General features: G+C 44.8%; 1 pseudogene; it reads right to left on the bottom strand.

Annotated features, from left to right (window-relative positions):
• Positions 1-3,235: 3,235 nt before the first annotated feature.
• On the bottom strand, positions 3,236-16,970 carry LOC123450674 (annotated as a pseudogene).
• Between the last annotated feature and the right edge of the window lie 2,147 nt (positions 16,971-19,117).

The raw sequence follows: 19,117 nt of genomic DNA, 5'->3' as shown, positions 1-19,117 counted from the left end.
CTAGACAAATCTCGGAAAAAATGAAGCTCCTAGGTCGAGCTTCGAGAGGAGAAAGCTTAAGTAGTGTGGCTCGGGCATTTCATCGAACACCTCATGTGCATAGGAGGTGAGCTAGAGCACCAAAATGCCCTCCCCTCGCCGACCAAAAAAAAACAGAGTGCTCTGCCGCGGCGATGGGTATATATAGGCAACTTATTTGTACCGGTTTGTGGCATGAACCGGGACTAAAGCCACCCCTTCTGTCCCGGTTCATGCCACGAACCGGGACCAATGGTTGTGGGCCAGCAGCGAGGACCATTGGTCCCGGTTCGTGGCTCGAACCGGGACAAATAGTTCTACACGAACCGGGACCAATGCCCACGAGGCCCCGGCCGCCCCCCTGGGATCACGAACCGGGTCTAATACCCCCCATTGGTCCCGGTTCTTGAAGAACCGGGACTAATGGGCTGGCCAGGGCCGAACGATAGCCCTGTTTTCTACTAGTGTATGTTCCCCTGTACCAACAATACAACTGAGTATGAGGCTCTCTTACATGGGCTTAGGATAGCTAAGGAGATGAACCTTAGCCGGGTCAGGTGCTTGGGCGACTCAGACTTGGTGGCTCAGCAGGTGTGTGGAACCTGGGATTCAAAGGACCCCTTGATGGCGGCTTACAAACGGGCAGTATTTGATGTGGCGGGTCATTTTCATGGCTATCAGGTTGATCGCATTGATCGACGACACAATGAGGCGGTTGACGCATTGTCACAACTTGGGTCTGAATGCAAGCCGGTTCCGCCTAATGTTTTCCTAGACATTCTTCACAACCCCTCGGTAAGGTTACCAACTGAGGAAGATATAGCAATCCCTGACCCGGAATTGCAGTTGGTGCCGGCTCTCCGAACGACCCATGATTGGACAGCGCCATATTTTGCTTAGCTCACCCGAGGGGAGCTTCCGGCTAAAGAAACGTTGCTCGCCAGATAGTGCGATGATGCAAATCCATGGTTATTCATCAGGGCAAGTTGCATAAAAGGAGTGTCAACAGTGTTTTTCAGTGTTGAGTTTCCCCTGAGGAAGGCCATGAGATCCTTAATGAAATTCACGCTGGTGACTATGGCCATCATGCCGGCTCACGGTCTTTGGTATCCAAACCGTTTCGACATGGTTTTTATTGGTTGATGGCTCATACAGACGCAGAGGACATCATGCGCAAGTGTGATCGGTGTGAAGAGTTTGGCGTCAGGCTCATGTGTCGACTCAAGAATTATGCATGATCCCAATCACTTGGCCTTTTGCAGTATGGGGGCTTGATATGGTCGACACGTTCAAGATGTCTTCCGACAAGAAGACTCATCTGCTGGTGGCAGTTGACAAGTTTACCAAGTGGGTTGAGGCGGAGCCTATTAGAAATTGTGAAGCAGAGACCACGGTCAAGTTTCTACAAAAGCTGATTTTTCGATTTGGCTATCCTCACAGTATCATCACTGATAATGGCACCAATTTCTCACAAGGCGCTATGAAGCAGTTCTGCTACGAGGAGCATATCCGGCTTGATGTGTCCGCAGTAGCGCATCCACGGTCCAATGGACAGGCCGAGTGAGCTAATTAGGAGATTTTACGTGAGATCAAGCCCCGGCTCATGGTTCCCTTATAGCATACTCCGGGTTGTTGGGTTGAGGAGCTCCCCACTGTACTTTGGAGCATCAGGACGACACCAAACAGATCCACTGGTTACACACCCTTTTTCCTTGTTTATGGAGCTGAGGCAGTTTTACCAAGTGATATACAACATGATTCTCCTCGAGTCGCCGCTTACGTTGAAGCAGACAACGAGCAGACACGTCACGATTCCTTGGACGCCTTAGAGGAAGAGCATGATTTGGCAGCAGCGCGATCATCTATATATCAGCAAGACCTATGTCGCTATCATAGCCGAGTCTTTCAAGAGAGCAACTTGGTGCTTCGATTGATTCAGGATCATACATGCATGCACAAGGTGTCACCACCATGGGAGAGTCCGTTCGTCATCAGCAGAAGTCTTCACAATGGCTCATATTATCTGGTAGACCTTCGTCTAGACAAGCCAACTTCAGAGGAGGAGACAACCCGGCCATGGAACATTTCTCATCTTCGGCCTTATTATACTTAGAGCCACTGGTTCCTTATCTATGTACATAGTTCAAATTTTTGTACCTTTTTATTTAAAGACAATAAAGCCAGCGCCCACGAAATTCGGGGTCTTTGCCGTTTCAGCCTATATGTTAAGCATGAGCCTTTATTGTTTTTCCTAAGCTGCCCAAGAGGATGAACCGCCGTGAGGAGGTCATCCAAACATGGATGCTATTAGTATCAAAGAGGATGAGCTGCCACGTTGCAATAGTTCAAACATGGATGCTGATAAGCCAAAGAGGGCCAGGTGCCACGATGCATGGTTCAAACATAGGCGCCTATGGTGGTTAGGAGTATCAAGCCAGCTTATCTGGGGCTACTATTCCCCAGATTGTTTAGCAATAATAGCATTGTCTTCCGCAATCCTATGCTTGTTTTTTCCTGATCATAGGTCATTTGGGGGCTTCCAACTCACTAAGTTTAGCTTTCTCATCCTCGTGGTCTGCGAAAAATTAGCGCATTACAATGGTTATATTGGACTGTATGTTTGTGCGACTCCCCTTATTGGCCCCATGTACTCTTGGCGAGTCAATCCATTGTGGACCCTGAACTTACCAAGGTTAAACCATTGAGGTGTCGTGGAGAGACGACATATAGAAAATAGAAAAAGCATGGGTTCATAGAACTCGCTTCACTGAAGCCTGACTTGAGCCTGATCCGCCAGTCTAAATTCTAAAGGTTATTGCAAAAACCTATCTCAGGGTATGACTAGAGCCTTGCAAGCTCGTCTACCTGCCACGACTCATTGAGCCGGCTTGCTGGAAACAACTTGATGCATATTATGGTATTATATTTCCAAGGAAGGATTCAATATTCTTACCGGCTTATCTAGATAATTTTGGCTATGAAGCCATTACCTTACGAAGGAAAAATCAAATTGCAAGACGACAAATTTTAGAAAGGCGGCTTATATTAAGGTGATGCAAAAAGCTTCAGCATGCACGAAGGCACGATGCAAAATAGAAATCTTTACATCTAAAGGTATTACATGGCTACAAAAGGCCAAAGTTTTTCAATATATCAACCCGGTGGACAGTTCCTCCGGGTTAGAATCTTCCGGGTCGGTCTTGGGTAGACACCTTGATCAAAACGCCTCCGGGTTATCCTGCGCCGAGCCTTCTGGATCCTGGATCCGGAGGTCACCCATATCCGAGTTGTAATGAATTAAAGCGTACAATTCAGCTTCTTCATTCAAGATTGGTGACGGGTCAACATCAGGGGCAAAAAGATGCTTACGACGCTGAGGAGTAAGATCCACTGGTTCAAATGTGGGTGGTGGAACACACTTGTTGTTCTCATCATAAGCAGCCTGATATTTTGTTAGGTCAGCACCTTCAGCGAGCTGACTAGCTGGTAGACAAGCCACCCTCATGCAACGGGTATAGTCTGCGTGGGTGAACTCTGTTCCATCATCCTTATATTCTGGAAACCCGCCAGCTATCTCCTCCACATTGAGTTCTGGTGCATAAGCCAGAGCCCCGCTCAACGTAGTGATTACCCCTTTACGAGCATCTGATTTCTTCAACTCTTCAATTTTCTTAGGCATGGTTGAGAGACGACTCAGAATGTCACTGATGAACTTCACCGGTTCTTTGTCGCCCATAATAGCCTTGATGGTGAACAAGTCGCAAGCATAAAGTTGCTCTGTTAAGGTGTACAAAGCCTTCAGCTTCAGTACGCAGTTGTCTTGAAGGTTGGTAGATCGAGGGCCTGCAAATAATTCAAAAGTATGAGTCGCCCGGCATGTCGTATTTTCTACAACGGTCAAGAATGAAAGTCTTGCAAACAAAGGCTTACCAAAAACAGTTGTGGTCATCCCGGAAATATGACGTTTTAGTCCAGTTAACTCTTCAGTCACCAGCTTCAGTTTACCCTCAGTGTCTTCCACGCGTTTAGCCAAGGCGGCCTTTTCAGTCTCGGCGGCTCCCTTATATGTTGTGAACTCAGTTTTGATTTTCTCAATTTATTCGAAGGAAATTCGAATTTTCTCCTCAGATTGAGCTCTGGCATCTTGCTGCTGCGCCAAACTTTTCTTCATCTCCCTTAAATCTGCATGGACCTGATTCAAAGTTTCCTATACAATAAAACAACAAGGTGGATATTGGTAAAAGATCTGAGTCGCCAAGGTGGATATTATCAAGTCTCAAGCAGATTGCAAAAAATATACTTGACACTTGGGCCCTAATGCATATTAGTTCTTTCAACCATATATACTACATAAAGACCCGACTCATCTTAAAAAAATATGACTCGGCCCTTGGTGGCTACAGGTCAAAATTTCACAAATAGAGAATGATGAAGACCCGACTCATCTTCAAGAACATGACTCGGACCTTGGGGACTACCGGTTGCTTCTTCACAAATTCATCAAGACCCGACTCATCTTCAAGAAGATGACTCGGTCCTTGGGGGATATAGGATGTTTTTCTATCAAGGCATCAAGACCCGACTCATCTTCAAGAAGAAGACTTGGCCCTTGGGGGCTACAAGTTGTTTTTCTATCAAGTCATCAAGACCCGACTCATCTTCAAGAAGATGACTTGGCCCTTGGGGGCTACAATATGTTTTTCTATCAAGTCATCAAGACCCGACTCATCTTCAAGAAGATGACTCGGCCCTTGGGGGCTACAATATGCTTTTCTATAAATTCATCAAGACCTAAATCATCTTCAAGAAGATGACCCGACCCTTGGGGGCTACTTAAGGATATGCGGAGTACATGATTGAGTTCAACATACCTCATATCTTTTCTTCATCATACCAACCAGACTGGTTTCCATATCCCGACTGGTGTTGAGGCGGCTCACATATCCAGTGTGCAGTTCTCCAAAGCTAAGTTTTTCAATATTGGGAAGCTCAAGTTTAGCTTTCCCTTTCTCTAAGTCAAGTGTTGCACCTTTGCTAGTATGCTTAGCCAATATAGTGAAGAGCGGTTTTGTGTAACCCGTCCAAGTGATAACAATCCTTTCCTTGTCAAATATAGTGTCGTTGGTTGTTTTCAAAGGACTGGGCGGGTCAGGGTTGCCCTTCGGACTTTTCTCCATGGCTGCGTCATCAGCACTCACCGGGTCAGCATGGACATCAGCAGGATCATCAATGGTGCCTTGAGGAGTTTCAGGAAGATCAACACGTGTGTCAGCTGGCTCAACATGAGTCTCGGGAATAGAAAAATCTAATTCCTCCTGTTCAGACGCTTCAGAATTATGTGCTGACGCGCCAGTTTTTCTCTTCTTGCCTTTGGGCTTAGAACTTAAGAGTAGAAAATAAGACATATACAACATATTAAGAGTACTAAATCAAGTGTTAGACACAAAAAGCAATAGTTACCCTGGAAGGTAGACAAGAGGTGGCAATTTTGACACAGTTGACTCGCCGGATGAAGGTAGCGACTCCTGGTAAATTTAGGCAGAGATTCAAGAGGCCGTTGAAATAAGATTATCTTAAAAAGGAAAAAAGATGGGTTATCAGGTACCTCTGTTTGACATTTACGGGTGGATGTTTTATCAGGCAAACCTGCTGCAAGATCACCTGAAGAGCTTCGTGTCTGGCGCCTTGGGGAAAATAAAGTCTTCTTCAAAAGGAAATTGGGAGCCAAATGAGCTTTCGGGTGAGACAAAGGAATTTTCCTAATAACCCGCCTTGGTGTCCTTGGAAGGAGAGATCTGAATCGGAGGAGATTGAAATTACCTCAACATCTTTGTCCGGGCTATCAGCATGATCATCCTAAGACTAAGAAGTGGTTAGTAAGTGTAAGTTAGAAACAAAGTGAAGATAAGGGTCTACCTCAGACTGGTCATCAACATTTTGTGACTCGCCCATGGCTGATGATTCTTCAACGGTCGCCTTGTTCTTCTTCTTTTTGAGCCGACTTTGGTTTTCTTGACCGTCACCTTTTGCAGTCTCTGTTTCTAGAAAATTGGTTTCATCTGCAATAGCATTGACAAAATAAAAGACGAGTTGTGAACTACTGAAAGAAAACATGAGCAAAGCAAAAAGATGTTAAAGGATATTTACCTCACGAGTCGGGTTGTGAGTATAGAATGGTTTCAGTCCAAATTTATTGTAGATGTCTTTTCGTTCACCAGATAGCTTCTTTACAATTTTGTTGACTTCATCCGGATCAAGCATAATGTTGTTGAAGCATTATGCATTGTTTAAGTGGCCATCATAGTCACACATCAAGGCAGTACGATGACTCAAGGGCATGATCCGCCACTCTACCGAACATTGGATCAGATCAATCCCGGTTAAGCCATTGGCTCTCAGGTCTCTGAGTTTGGGAAAGATTGGGGTGATTGTGGCACGTTCTTCTGAAGAGAGTCAGGTAGTTCGAAATCCATTGGAAGACGTTCCACTCTAAAACCCGACAGGGGGTTCTCATCAGTAGGTGCAATGTTCTTGCAATAAAACCAAGTATTTCCCTGACATTTAGGGTGACTGGGCAAGGCAGCTGCAGGAAAAACATGATCTCTTCGTCTCTGAATTGTCCTCCGCCAAGCTCCAAACGGAGCCCATGAGCAAACTCTGTTTGGCGGTTGAGGTAAAAGAACTCCCTGAACAAAGTAATTGTGGGCTCTATTCCTAAGTACACTTCACAGAGGACTTGAAATTGGCATAAGTTGCTAACAGAGTTAGGGCCCAGGTCTTGAGGGTGGAGGTTGTAGAAGTGTAGAGCATCTCGAAAGAATTTTGGTCTCGGGGGTGATACGTCTCCAACGTATCTATACTTTTTGATGGTTCCATGCTATTATCTTGTCAAACTTTGGATATTTTGTATGCCTTGTATATCTTTTTTGGGACTAACTTATTAACTTAGTGCCAAGTGCTAGTTCTTGTTTTTTTTCCGTGTTTTTGACCCTTTTCAGAGGAGGATTTTAAACAGTGTCCAAACGGAATAAAACTTCCGAAAAGATTTTTTTCCGGAACAGAAGATACGCACGGGATGTGAGAACCAAGGCATAGGCCACTAGGGGAGGCCACAAGCCCCCTAGGCGCGGCCAGGGGGTCCCGCGCCTAGTAGGCTTGTGGGCCCCCTGTGGCTCGTCTGCCCTACCTCTTCCGCCTATAAATTCCCAAAAAATCCAAAACTGCGTGAGAGATCCACAAAAATACTTTTCCGCCGCCGCAAGCTTCTCTCTCCGCAAGATCCCATCTGGGGCACATTCTGGTGCCCTGCCGGAGGGGGGATTCAGATACGGAGGGCTTCTTTATCAACACCATGACCTCTCCGATCATGCGTGAGTAGTTCACCATAGACCTTCGGGTCCATAGCTAGTAGCTAGATGGCTTCTTCTCTCTCTTGGATCTTCAATACAAAGATCTCCATGATCTTCATGGAGATCTATCCGATGTAATATTCTTTTGCGGTGTGTTTGTCGAGATCCGATGAATTGTGGATTTATGATCAGATTATCTATGAATCTTTTTTTGAGTGTAAAACAGTAGGAAAGACTCCTACTACATGTATATATAAACAGATCTGACAATGTTACATGTACATGTGGGGGGGGGGGAGGGGGGGGGTGAGGTGGTGGTGGATGGTTTACACTACTAGAGGAGGGATCAACAAAGAAGCAACAATGTTGTCCACTAGATGTGCCTTGCTAGCTGGCACCCTATGTCTAAGGTTGGAAAAATCCTTTACAAATCTATGTCTCCAAGAGTCTAGAGAGGGTGTCACATTCTCAAAACATTTGTTGTTTCTTTCTTTCCACAGACTCCAGGCTGCCACCAGGAAGGTCTCCATGAACATCTTTCGGGGATATATCATCTTCTGGTGTTGCAACACCTCTAGTCTATGATCACACACAACCCATCTAATCCCTAACAGCTCCCAACAACTTTTGCTGAACCCACATCCGAAGAAGAGATGTTCAAGCGTCTCCTCTATATTGCGGCCACACAGTAGAAATCCAACGTGGAGCCTATATTATAGTGTCTTCTTTCAAGCATATTCCTTGTGTTAAGCCTGTCCATGAGTAGTAACCAACCAAACACCTTGATCTTCGGTGTGCACTTCGATTTCCACAGCCAGCTATATGCTGCATGGGCAACCACCCCTTTGAAGCAGAACCTATGATAATCCGACGTCTTGAAGTCATCAGTCCCCCATGCACATGTCCATTTATCTGCATTGGGGTTGGTCGTCCTCTCACATATTTCTGCCATTAACAGCTTGACTTCATCGTGAGCCTGTGTCGAGAGTGGTAGCAGGAACCTCTCCCGCAACGATTGCGTGCTCAAGAAGTCGTGGACGGATGCATCTTCAGAGCTAGCAAAAGAAAATGCTCGAGGGAACTTGTCTTCATATATCGCATTGTTCCAATCATCTTTCCAAAACAACGTGGATCGGCCGTTGCTAGTCTGGACTCTGGTCACCCCCTAAGCCGAGGCATGAGTTTAACCAGCTCTCGCCACCAAAAGGACCCACACGACCCCCATACATGCAACACTTCATCTACATAATGTGTGTTCCAGATTAGAGAGACCCAGGGAACATCACGATGGTTATAGAACCTGTGCAGCATTTTTAGAAGCATGGCATCATTTTGTAATCCGAGACTTAAAACTCCAAGCCCACCATTATCTTTGGGCTTACACACCGCCTCCCAAGCTGCAAGTGCATTGCTTTTGAAACCATCCTTCACCTTCTTCCTCCACAAGCACCTCCTTCTTATCTTATCGACCTGTTCCACAATCGTCAGCGGGATCTGGAGCGTCCCCATAGGGAAGATGAGTACCGATGTAATGAGAGAATTCATTAGGGCTAGCTTGCCTGCATACGATATCATTGTCATTGCCGCCGTTATCTTCCTTTCTGCCTTACAATCCAGTGGGGTGGTACGTCTCAAACGTATCTATCATTTTTGATGGTTTCATGCTGTTATCTTGTCAACTTTGGATGTTTTGTTTACCATTTATATCTTTCTTGGGACTAACTTACTAATCCAGTGCCAAGTGCCAGTTCCTGCTTTCTGTGGTTTTGACTCTTTTCAGATCTGATTTTGGAATGGAGTCCGAACGGAATAAAATTCCCGAAATAATTTTTTCCAGAACGGAAGAAGATCGGGAGGCTTGGGGGCCAAGGCAGTGGGCCCACAGGGAGCCCACAAGCCCTGTTGTCGCGGCCAGGGGGGCCCGCGGCAACAAGGCTTGTGGCCTCCCTGGCGCTCCCCTGCCCTAGCTCTTTGGCCTATAAATTCCCTAAAAATCCAGAAAAAATCAGGGCATCCACGAAAGCACTTTTCCGCCGCTGCATGCTTCCGTTTCCACGAGATCTCATCTGGAGACCCTTCCCGGTGCCTTGCCGGAGGGGACTTTGGAGTTGGAGGGCTTCTACATCAACATCATCGCCTCTCCAATGACTCGTGAGTATTCCACTTCAGACCTACGGGTCCGTAGTTAGTAGCTAGATGGCTTCTTCTCTCTCTTGGATCTTCAATACAAAGTTCCCCATGATCTTCATGAAGATCTATCCGATGTAATCCTCTCTGGCGGTGTGTTTGTCGAGATCCAATGAATTGTGGATTTGTGATCATATTATCTATGAATTATATTTGAGTCTTTGCTGATTTCTTATATGCATGATTTGATATCCTTGTAAGTCTCTCCGAGTCTTGGGTTTTGTTTGGCCAACTAGATCTATGATTCTTGCAGTGGGAGAAGTGCTTGGTTTTGGGTTCATACCGTGTGGTGACCTTTCCCAGTGACAGAAGGGGCAGCAAGGCATGCATCGTGTTGTTTCCATCAAGGGTAACAAGATGGACTTTTGTCGTAGATATGAGATTGTCCGTCTACATCATGTCATCTTGCTTAAGGCGTTACTCTGTTCTTTTGGACTTAATACACTAGATGCATGCTGGATAGTGGTCGACGTGTGGAGTAATAGTAGTAGATGTAGAAAGTATCGGTCTACTTGTTTTGGATGTGATGCCTATAGATATAACTTTGCGCGGTTCTATCAATTGCTCAACAGTAAATCGTTCACCCATCGTCTAGTTGCTTTCATGAGAGAAGCCACTAGTGAACACTACGGCCCCCGGGTCTATTCACAACTATCGTTTCCACTTTCACTTTTACTTTGCTCTGTTTACTCTTTGCTTTCAGTTCTCACTTTGCAAACAATCTATAAGGGATTGACAACCCCTTCATAGCGTTGGGTGCAAGCTCTTTGTGTTTGTGCAGGTACTTGTGAATGCTCTTCCTACTGGATTGGTACCTTGGTTCTCAAAACTGAGGGAAATACTTACCGCCGCTGTGCTACATCACCCTTTCCTCTTCAAGGGAACACCAACGCAAGGCTCCAAGGCCGCGGGGAAATCCTTTGCGTACTTGCCAAGGAAGTCCCTATAGGCGTAGCCGCAGCAACAGGATTCCTGGTGCCGTTACCAGGGAAGGTCTGTTGTCGCAGTAGCAGAAGGATTTCTGGCGCTATTTCCGGGGAGGAGATCTATCCAAGTAGGTGTCACAAACTCATCTCTTGCATTTACCTTTTTTGCCAGTTGCCCCTCGTTTTCCTCTCCCCCACTTCACATTTGCCGTTTTCATTTTGCCCTTCTCCCTTGCCGTTTCCTTTTGCCTTTTGGCCGTTCTCTTTTGCCTGCTTACTTCTTGCTCGTTCGTGTGTGGGATAGTCCAACAATGGCTGGACCCACCACTCCAAACGATACCCCTGAGAACGAAGTTCTCAATTTCAGGCACAATGAGGAAGAAAATTTAAAGGACGCTTGGTACCGGATTTGCAATGCTCAAAGTAGATCTACTCGTAAGCAATCCACTACCGTTCTTCTTCGCAGTTTTTATGTTGGAATCTCTCCTTGGAATAGGTATATCCTTGATACCATCGTAGGCGGGAATTTTTTGGGGAGCCATACTGTTGACTCCTATGGAGCTATCATGAATTTGGTAGGCTCACCCCCGCTCATGGTTAATGGAACTACCTTGACCTTGGAACACGTGATGCAAAGGCTTGATGCTATTGAAAACAAAATTGCCACAATTGAACTTATTGAGGGTTTGGACAGAAAGATCCACAATCAAATTACTCAATATGGATCCAAAGTGGGAATGGTCTTGAAAAATTTAAGGGAGAAGGAACCTATAGTTAATGATTCCTCTAGAATTGGCAAACTAGAAGGTGTCATAACCAACTTGGGTTCCGCTTTTGCCGCCGTGCAAAATATTCCAAATCTCACTCTCAAAAAGACCGTCAAGTCTGTTTTTGTTCCTAAAGCTAGTGGTGAGTCATCCAATAAAGATGAAGATCTTAAGATGATAAATGATCATGCTACTTATGGTTTGAGCACCAAAGATGACTATACGTGATTCCATCACTTTTTGCCTAGCTAAGGGCGTTAAACAATAGCGCTTATTGGGAGGCAACCCAACGAATCTATCCTTTTTCTTTCTGTTTTGTGTTTTCAACACTTTCATAATTCTGTTATGATTGTGTTTCTTGTGTTTCTTTTTGCGTTTGTGCCAAGCAAAACCGTTATGATTAGTCTTGGGGATGATCGTTTGGTCATGCTTGAAAAGACATAAACTTTTTGCTGACGAAAAGAATTTTCATTTTTTTCTGTAAAAGCTTTTGAGTTGATTCTTTTCGCTTCTGATTTCTACGCAAATTCTTCAGACTTCCGTAAGTTTTCAGAATTTTTGAAGTACCAGAAGTATGCGAAGTATACAGATTGTTACAGACTGGACTGCTGTTAACAGATTCTGTTTTTGTTGAGTTGGTTGCTTATTTTGATGAAACTATGGATAGTATTGGGGGGTATTAGCCATGGAAGATTGAAAATACAGTAACCCAACATCAACCTAAGTAGAATTTAAGTTTGCTATAGTACCTAAGGAAGTAGTGGTTTTCTTTCTTATGCTAATGTTATCACGAGTTTCTGTTTAAGTTTCGTGTTGTGAAGTTTTCAAGTTTTGGGTGAAGTTCTCATGGACAAAAAGATAAAGAGTGGCAAGATATTAAGCTTGGGGATGCCCAAGGCACCCTAAGTTGATTCAAGGATGCCGTAAAAGCCTAAGCTTGGGGATGCCCCGGGAAGGCATCCCCTCTTTCGTCTTCAATCCATCGGTAATGTTACTTGGGGCTATATTTTTATTCACCACATGTTATGTGTTTTGCTTGGAGCATCTTGTATCGTAGGAGTCTTTTATTTTTTTGTTGTGTCACAATCATCCTTGCTGCACACCTAGAGAGAGAGACATGCACTCACCGTGATTTTGTCGAGCTTCACTTATATCTTTTGGTTAGACAATTCAGCTTACATGTGCTTCACTTATATCTTTTGAGCTAGTTGCTTTTGCTCTATGTGCTTCACTTATATCTTTTAGAGCACGGCGGTGCGTGGCTTGGTAGTTGATCTATGCTTTGAAAGTAGTCTCAAAAGGGGTAGTTATCCAAAGGGATATGAAAACTTCCACCTTCATGTGCATTGAATAGTTATAGAAGTTTGATTCATCTCAATTAGTTTTGAGTTGTGGTTCTGGTCATATTGAAGTTATATTAGTAAGGTGTTGGGGATCTAGAAATACTTGTGTTGAAGTTAGTGATTCCCGTAGCATGCACGTATGGTGAACCGCTATGTGATGAAGTCTGAGCATGATTACTCTATTGATTGTCATCCTTTGTGTGGCGGTCGGGATCGCGCGATGGTTTATACCTACCGACCCTTCCCCTAGGAGTATGTGTTGAATGCTTTGTTTCGATTACTACTAAAACTTTTGCAACAAGTATATGAGTTCTTCATGACTAATATTGAGTCCATGGTTTAGATGCACTTTCACCTTCCACCATCACTATCTTCTTTAGTGCCGTGCAACTTTCGCCGGTGCACAAAACCACCTATATAGCCTCCCTCAAAATAGCCACCGTACCTACCTACTATGGCTTTTTCAAAGCTATTCCGAGATATATTGCCATAGGACTACCACCATGACATGTGCCACCACTTGTACATTGCCATTGCATGATCGTAAGATAGCTAGCATGATGTTTCCATTGATGTCTATGCCATGCTAGATCATTGTCACGGTACACTACCGAAGGCATTCCATATAGAGTCATCATTGCTCTAAGTTTTGAGTTGTAAGTGTGATGATCATCATTGATGGAGCATTGCCCCATGTGAGGAAATAAAAGAGGCCAAAGATGCCCACCAAAATAAAAATAAATAAAAAAAGAGGCCAAAAATCCCACCAAAAAATATATATAAAAAAAATGAGAGAAAAAGAGAGAAGGGACAATGCTACCACCTTTCCACACTTGTGCATATTAAGCACCATGATCTTCATGATTGAGAGTCTCTCGTTTTTTCACCACCATATAGCTAGTGGGAAATTTTCATTATATAACTTGGCTTGTATATTCCAATGATAGGCTTCCTCAAAATTGCCTTAGGTCTTCGTGAGCAAGCAAGTTGGATGCACACCCACTAGTTTTCTTCAAGAGCTTTCACATACTCTTAGCTCTAGTGCATCATTTGTATGGCAATCCCTACTCATTCACATTGATATCTATTGATGTGCATCTCCATAGCTCATGGATATGCCTAGTCAATGTGACCATCTTCTCCTTGTTTGCCTTGCAACCTCCACCACACTCCACACCACTTATAGTGCTAAAACCATGGCTCACACTCATGTATTGCGTGAGAGTCGAAAAAGTTTGAGAAAGTAAAGGTGTGAAAACAATTACTTGGCCAATACCGGGGTTGTGCATGATTTAAATTCGTTGTGCAATGATGATAGAGCATAGCCAGGCTATATGATTTTGTAGGGATTACTTTCTTTTGGCCTTGTTATTTTGAAAGTTCATGATTACCTCGCTAGTTTGCTTGAATTATTATTGCCTCCACGTCAATAGCAAACTATTGTCTTGAATCTAATAGATCTGAACATTCACGTCACACAAGACGAGTTACAAAGGACATCTATGCTAGGTAGCATGAAAGCATCAAAAATTCATTCTTTATGACTTCCCTACTCGAGGACGAGCAGGAGTTAAGCTTGGGGATGCTTGATACGTCTCAAACGTATCTATAATTTTTGATGGCTTCACGCTGTTATCTTGTCAACTTTGGATGTTTTGTATACCTTTTATATCTTTTTTGGGGCTAACTTATTAATCCAGTGCCAAGTGCCAGTTCCTGTTTTTTCTGTGTTTTTGACTCTTTTCAGATCTGATTTTGGAATGGAGTCCAAACGGAATAAAATCCCCGAAATAAATTTTTCCAGAACGGAAGAAGATCGGGAGGCTTGAGGGCCAAGGCAGTGGGCCCATAGGGATCCCACAAGTCCTGTTGCCGTGACCAGGGGGGCGGCAACAAGGCTTGTGGTCTCCATGGCGCTCCCCTGCCCTAGCTCTCTGGCCTATAAATTCCCTAAAAATCCAGAAAAAATCAGGGCATCCACGAAAGCACTTTTCCGCCGCTGCATGCTTCCGTTTCCACGAGATCTCATCTGGAGACCCTTCCCGGTGCCCTGCCGGAGGGGACTTTGGAGTTGGAGGGCTTCTACATCAACATCATCGCCTCTCCAATGACTCGTGAGTAGTCCACTTCAGACCTACGGGTCCGTACTTAGTAGCTATATGGCTTCTTCTCTCTCTTAGATCTTCAATACAATGTTCTCCATGATCTTCATGGAGATCTATCCGATGTAATCCTCTTTGGCGGTGTGTTTGTCGAGATCCGATGAATTGTGGATTTTTGATCAGATTATCTATGAATTATATTTGAGTCTTTGCTGATTTCTTATATGCATGATTTGATATCCTTGTATGTCTCTCCGAGTCTTGGGTTTTGTTTGGCCAACTAGATCTATGATTCTTGCAATGGGAGAAGTGCTTGGTTTTGGGTTCATACCGTGTGGTGACCTTTCCCAGTGACAGAAGGGGCAGCAAGGCACGCATCATGTTGTTGCCATCAAGGGTAACAAGATGGGCTTTTATCGTAGATATGAGATTGTCCATCTACATCATGTCATCTTTCTTAAGGCGTTACTCTGTTCTTTTGGACTTAATACACTAGATACATGATGGATAGCGGTCGACGTGTGGAGTAATAGTAGTAGATGCAGAAAGTATCGGTCTACTTGTTATGGACGTGATGCCTATAGATATAATCATTGGCTTAGATAACGTCACGACTTTGCGCGGTTCTATCAATTGCTCGATAGTAATTCGTTTTCATGAGAGAAGCCACTAGTGAACACTACGGCCCCCGGGTCTATTCACAACTTTCGTTTCCACTTTCACTTTTACTTTGCTGTGTTTACTCTTTGCTTTCAGTTCTCACTTTGCAAACAATCTATAAGGGATTGACAACCCCTTCATAGCGTTGGGTGCAAGCTCTTTGTGTTTGTGCAGGTACTTGTGAACGCTCCTCCTACTGGATTGGTACCTTGGTTCTCAAAACTGAGGGAAATACTTACCGCCGCTGTGCTACATCACCCTTTCATCTTCAAGGGAACACCAACGCAAGGCTCCAAGGCCGCGGGGAAATCCTTTGCGTATTTGCCAAGGAAGTCCCTATAGGCGTAGCCGCAGCAGCAGGATTCCTGGCGCCGTTACCAGGGAAGGTCTGTTGTCGCAGTAGCATGGGGTCATGTCCAAAACCATGGGTTTTGATGTACCCAGCGGTAGTCCCAGGTACGTGAATGGCATAGAGGCCCTCGTGCATCCGAAAATCTTCACAATATCTTCACTTTCGTTGGCGGACAGGTTGATGGGAACCAGCGTCGACTTTTGGTAGTTGATCTTGAGCCCGGTGGTTGCAGCATAGTCATCTAGGATGTCTTTCATCTTGGCGGCCTGGACAACACAGGCTGGCATCACGATGATTGTGTCGTTTAGCATATTGGATCACTGGGAAGTCCTCATTTCCTCGAGGATCGATCGGATGCGTAAGAACCCCATCGGCCATCGCTTTGTTGATCACCGTTTGGAGTAGATCTGCAGCCAAGACAAATATCAGGGGGGAGAGGGGATCTCCTTGTGTGACCCCACATCTACACAGAAATTGTCGTCCAGGAACCCCGTTCAAGAGCACCGATGACTTTCCTGAGGAGAAAATGCACTTTATCCAACTAATCCACCGCGCGTTAAAGCCCATATGTTTCATGATGTCAATCATCGCCGACTGCTCAACTGTATCAAATGCCTTGGCGAAGTCAAGCTTGAGTAGCACTATCTTTTTTCGAGACTCTTGGCATTGTTGGATATATTCGAACGCCCATGCTAGACAGTCATGGATCGATCTCCCCTTGAGAAAACCATATTGATTACGGTGTACAATCCGCAAGATGATCTTCTAAAGTCGCTGGGCGAGAATCTTAGTGATCATCTTAAGACAATAGTTAAGCAGCGTGATCGGTCTGTAATCATTTACTGTTTCAGGCAAGGACACTTTCGGGATCAGTGTGATATATCCATAGTTGAGAGATTCTAGGTTAAGCGATCCCCTGTGGAATTCTTCATAGAGTCCATAGAAATCTTCCCGGATGATTGACCAGCAAGCCTTCAGAAACACTCCATTAAACCCATCTGGCTCTGGTGCTCGGTCCGCTGGCATTTGTTTGACGACATCATCGATCTCCGACTTTTCAAAAGGAACAGTGAGTGTATCAAAGTCAATCTCTGATCTTAGTAGGGACGCGAGGTCGAACCGTATGTCGGGTGGTCTAGACGCATCCATTCTCTCTCTATATGTTTCAAATAGGACAACCTCTTTGTCCTTGTGATCTTCGACTACACTGCCATCCATGTTTTTAAGTGTAGCTACACAGTTGCTTCGATATCTTTCGGTCGCCATTGATTGGAAAAACTTGGTGTTTTCATCTTCGAATTTGATCCACCTAACCATGCATCGTTTACTCCAATATTCCTTCTGATATTGCAATAGCCTAATGATGTGAGATTTTAGGATCGACCTGAAGTTCTTCTCTTGGGTGGTGAGATTTCTCTTGTCTTCTATCGCATCGATCTCTAGCAAGGCTTTGTTGGTGTTGTCAATGGCAATTGATAGACGAGATATGTTCTTGCTCCATCATTTAAGAGCTACCCTAACCACCTTCATCTTTTGACAGATGATCGAAGCTGCGTTGCTATCTTTACTCTGATGGATCGATTTAGACCATGCGGAGGAAACCGTGTCCACAAATCCTGGGTGCGCTATCCAGAAAGGTTCAAAGCAAAAGCTTCTATTCCTAGGAATTTTTGTCTGTATCACAACGACGCAAGGAATATGATCCGAGACAGGTCTTGCTAGAGGGCGCACCATAGTGTTGGGGAATGATATGGACCAGTTCACAGACGTGAAAAACCAGTCTAGTTGTTCTAGAAGCGGATCTTGCTGCATATTAGACCATGTATAGGTTCTACCTTTGATCGGTAGCTCCGTAAGCGCTTGCTCGCCGATGAATTCATTGAATGTGAACATGTCTTGGACATCTCCTCCCGGTCTGTTACGGTTCAGTGGGTCTCTGATATAATTGAAATCCCCAACCATCAACCAGTCTTCTGATGTTGGGATGTTTATGTCGAACATCCATTCTGTGAATAGAGTTCTTCGATCCCCCTGACAGGGACCATAGATATTCAGAAGCTTCCACTGATGCGCTGAATGATTTGATTTAAAACTGCGTTCCGAGGGCGAAATCTTTCTCTATAAACGTAGTGCCTGTGAAAACCTTGCTATTCCAGATCGTGACAATACCACGAGAGGCACCCCTAGATGGGATGTAAGCGAATCGATCAAAGCGTTTAGGGCCAAGTGTTTTAAGAGTAGCGGCATCAAAAGTTTGCATCTTAGTTTCTTGCAAGCAAATAACCGAGCATCCACTATCACGAATTGCATTTGAGAGAGCTAGATGTTTAACCGGCAAGTTCAAGCCACGGATATTCCAACACAGCACATTCCAGTGTTGCAAAAGAGCCATAAGAAAATATTAAAAGCTACAGCATATGACTAATTCAGACATGGTCTGAATCAGCTCCCGATGCTTCCTTGAGCAAGATACTAGCTGTGAGCTCCTCTTCAGGTATGGCACAGAGGTGGGTTCCGACGGCTTGCATGGTGGTGATGGCGGTGGGGGGGCACATCCATGTCCGAGAGGCTGTTGTCTTCCTGAATTGTGATGCGGGGCATCACTCTGGGTTTAACCTTTGATTTACTGATACGTCCATTAGCTATGGGAGGCACTCTGAAGCCATCATATTTGTTCGAGCGGGAGCTGCGGTGCAGGGTGGAAGTATCAACATGAATTGTCATTTTACCCTTCTCCCTTGGTGGAGCCATGATATCTCGAAGTATCACTCAGGAGAGCATATCAGATTGGTCCTCCCCTGCTTCATCAGTAGAGTCCCCTATAGTGATCACCCCAGAGGTGTTAGGTTGAGGTGCCACAATGATTTGGTGCTGGGTGACCTCTGTATCCACTGCTAACATTGCATGTGCAGAAGAGGAATCCTCGAGCATAACAGCAGAAGCAAGTCTAGGTGCAGGAAGCAGGGAGCCAGAGCTATTAAAGATCAGACCTTCTTCTCCAACAGAAATGGTGACTCCCATTTGCACACACTCATGCCTGAAACCATAGCCATTGGACCAAGGCCCCCTGGTAGCTATAAGAGGTTGCAGATTTCTGAAGATAAAGTCATTAAGTTGTTGCCTAGGAGTTGAGTCTGTCAGCAGCAATGTGAGAATTGATTCTCCCTGTTCAGAAAGCCCAAAGCAAATTCCACCATTGTGTATGGATATATTGATCTGCAGAGAGTCCACAATAGATTGTTGCTGTGATGTATGTGAGTGCACTACAGTCAGGGTTGGTGGTTCCACCAAAGTATCAGTACCACCAGAGCTATCGGATGCTGTGAATGTGTCATTCCAAGCTTGTGATGCACTGTCTGTGATATTATCCTCAGGCACCACACCATCTTGGACTTGAAGCCCCTGTGCAGCAA

Source organism: Hordeum vulgare, chromosome 4H, assembly GCF_904849725.1.
Source record: "Hordeum vulgare subsp. vulgare chromosome 4H, MorexV3_pseudomolecules_assembly, whole genome shotgun sequence".
Classification (NCBI taxonomy): Eukaryota; Viridiplantae; Streptophyta; class Magnoliopsida; order Poales; family Poaceae; genus Hordeum; species Hordeum vulgare.
The sequence above is the reverse complement of the archived record's forward strand: the minus strand, read 5'-3'. Positions and strand labels throughout refer to the sequence as shown.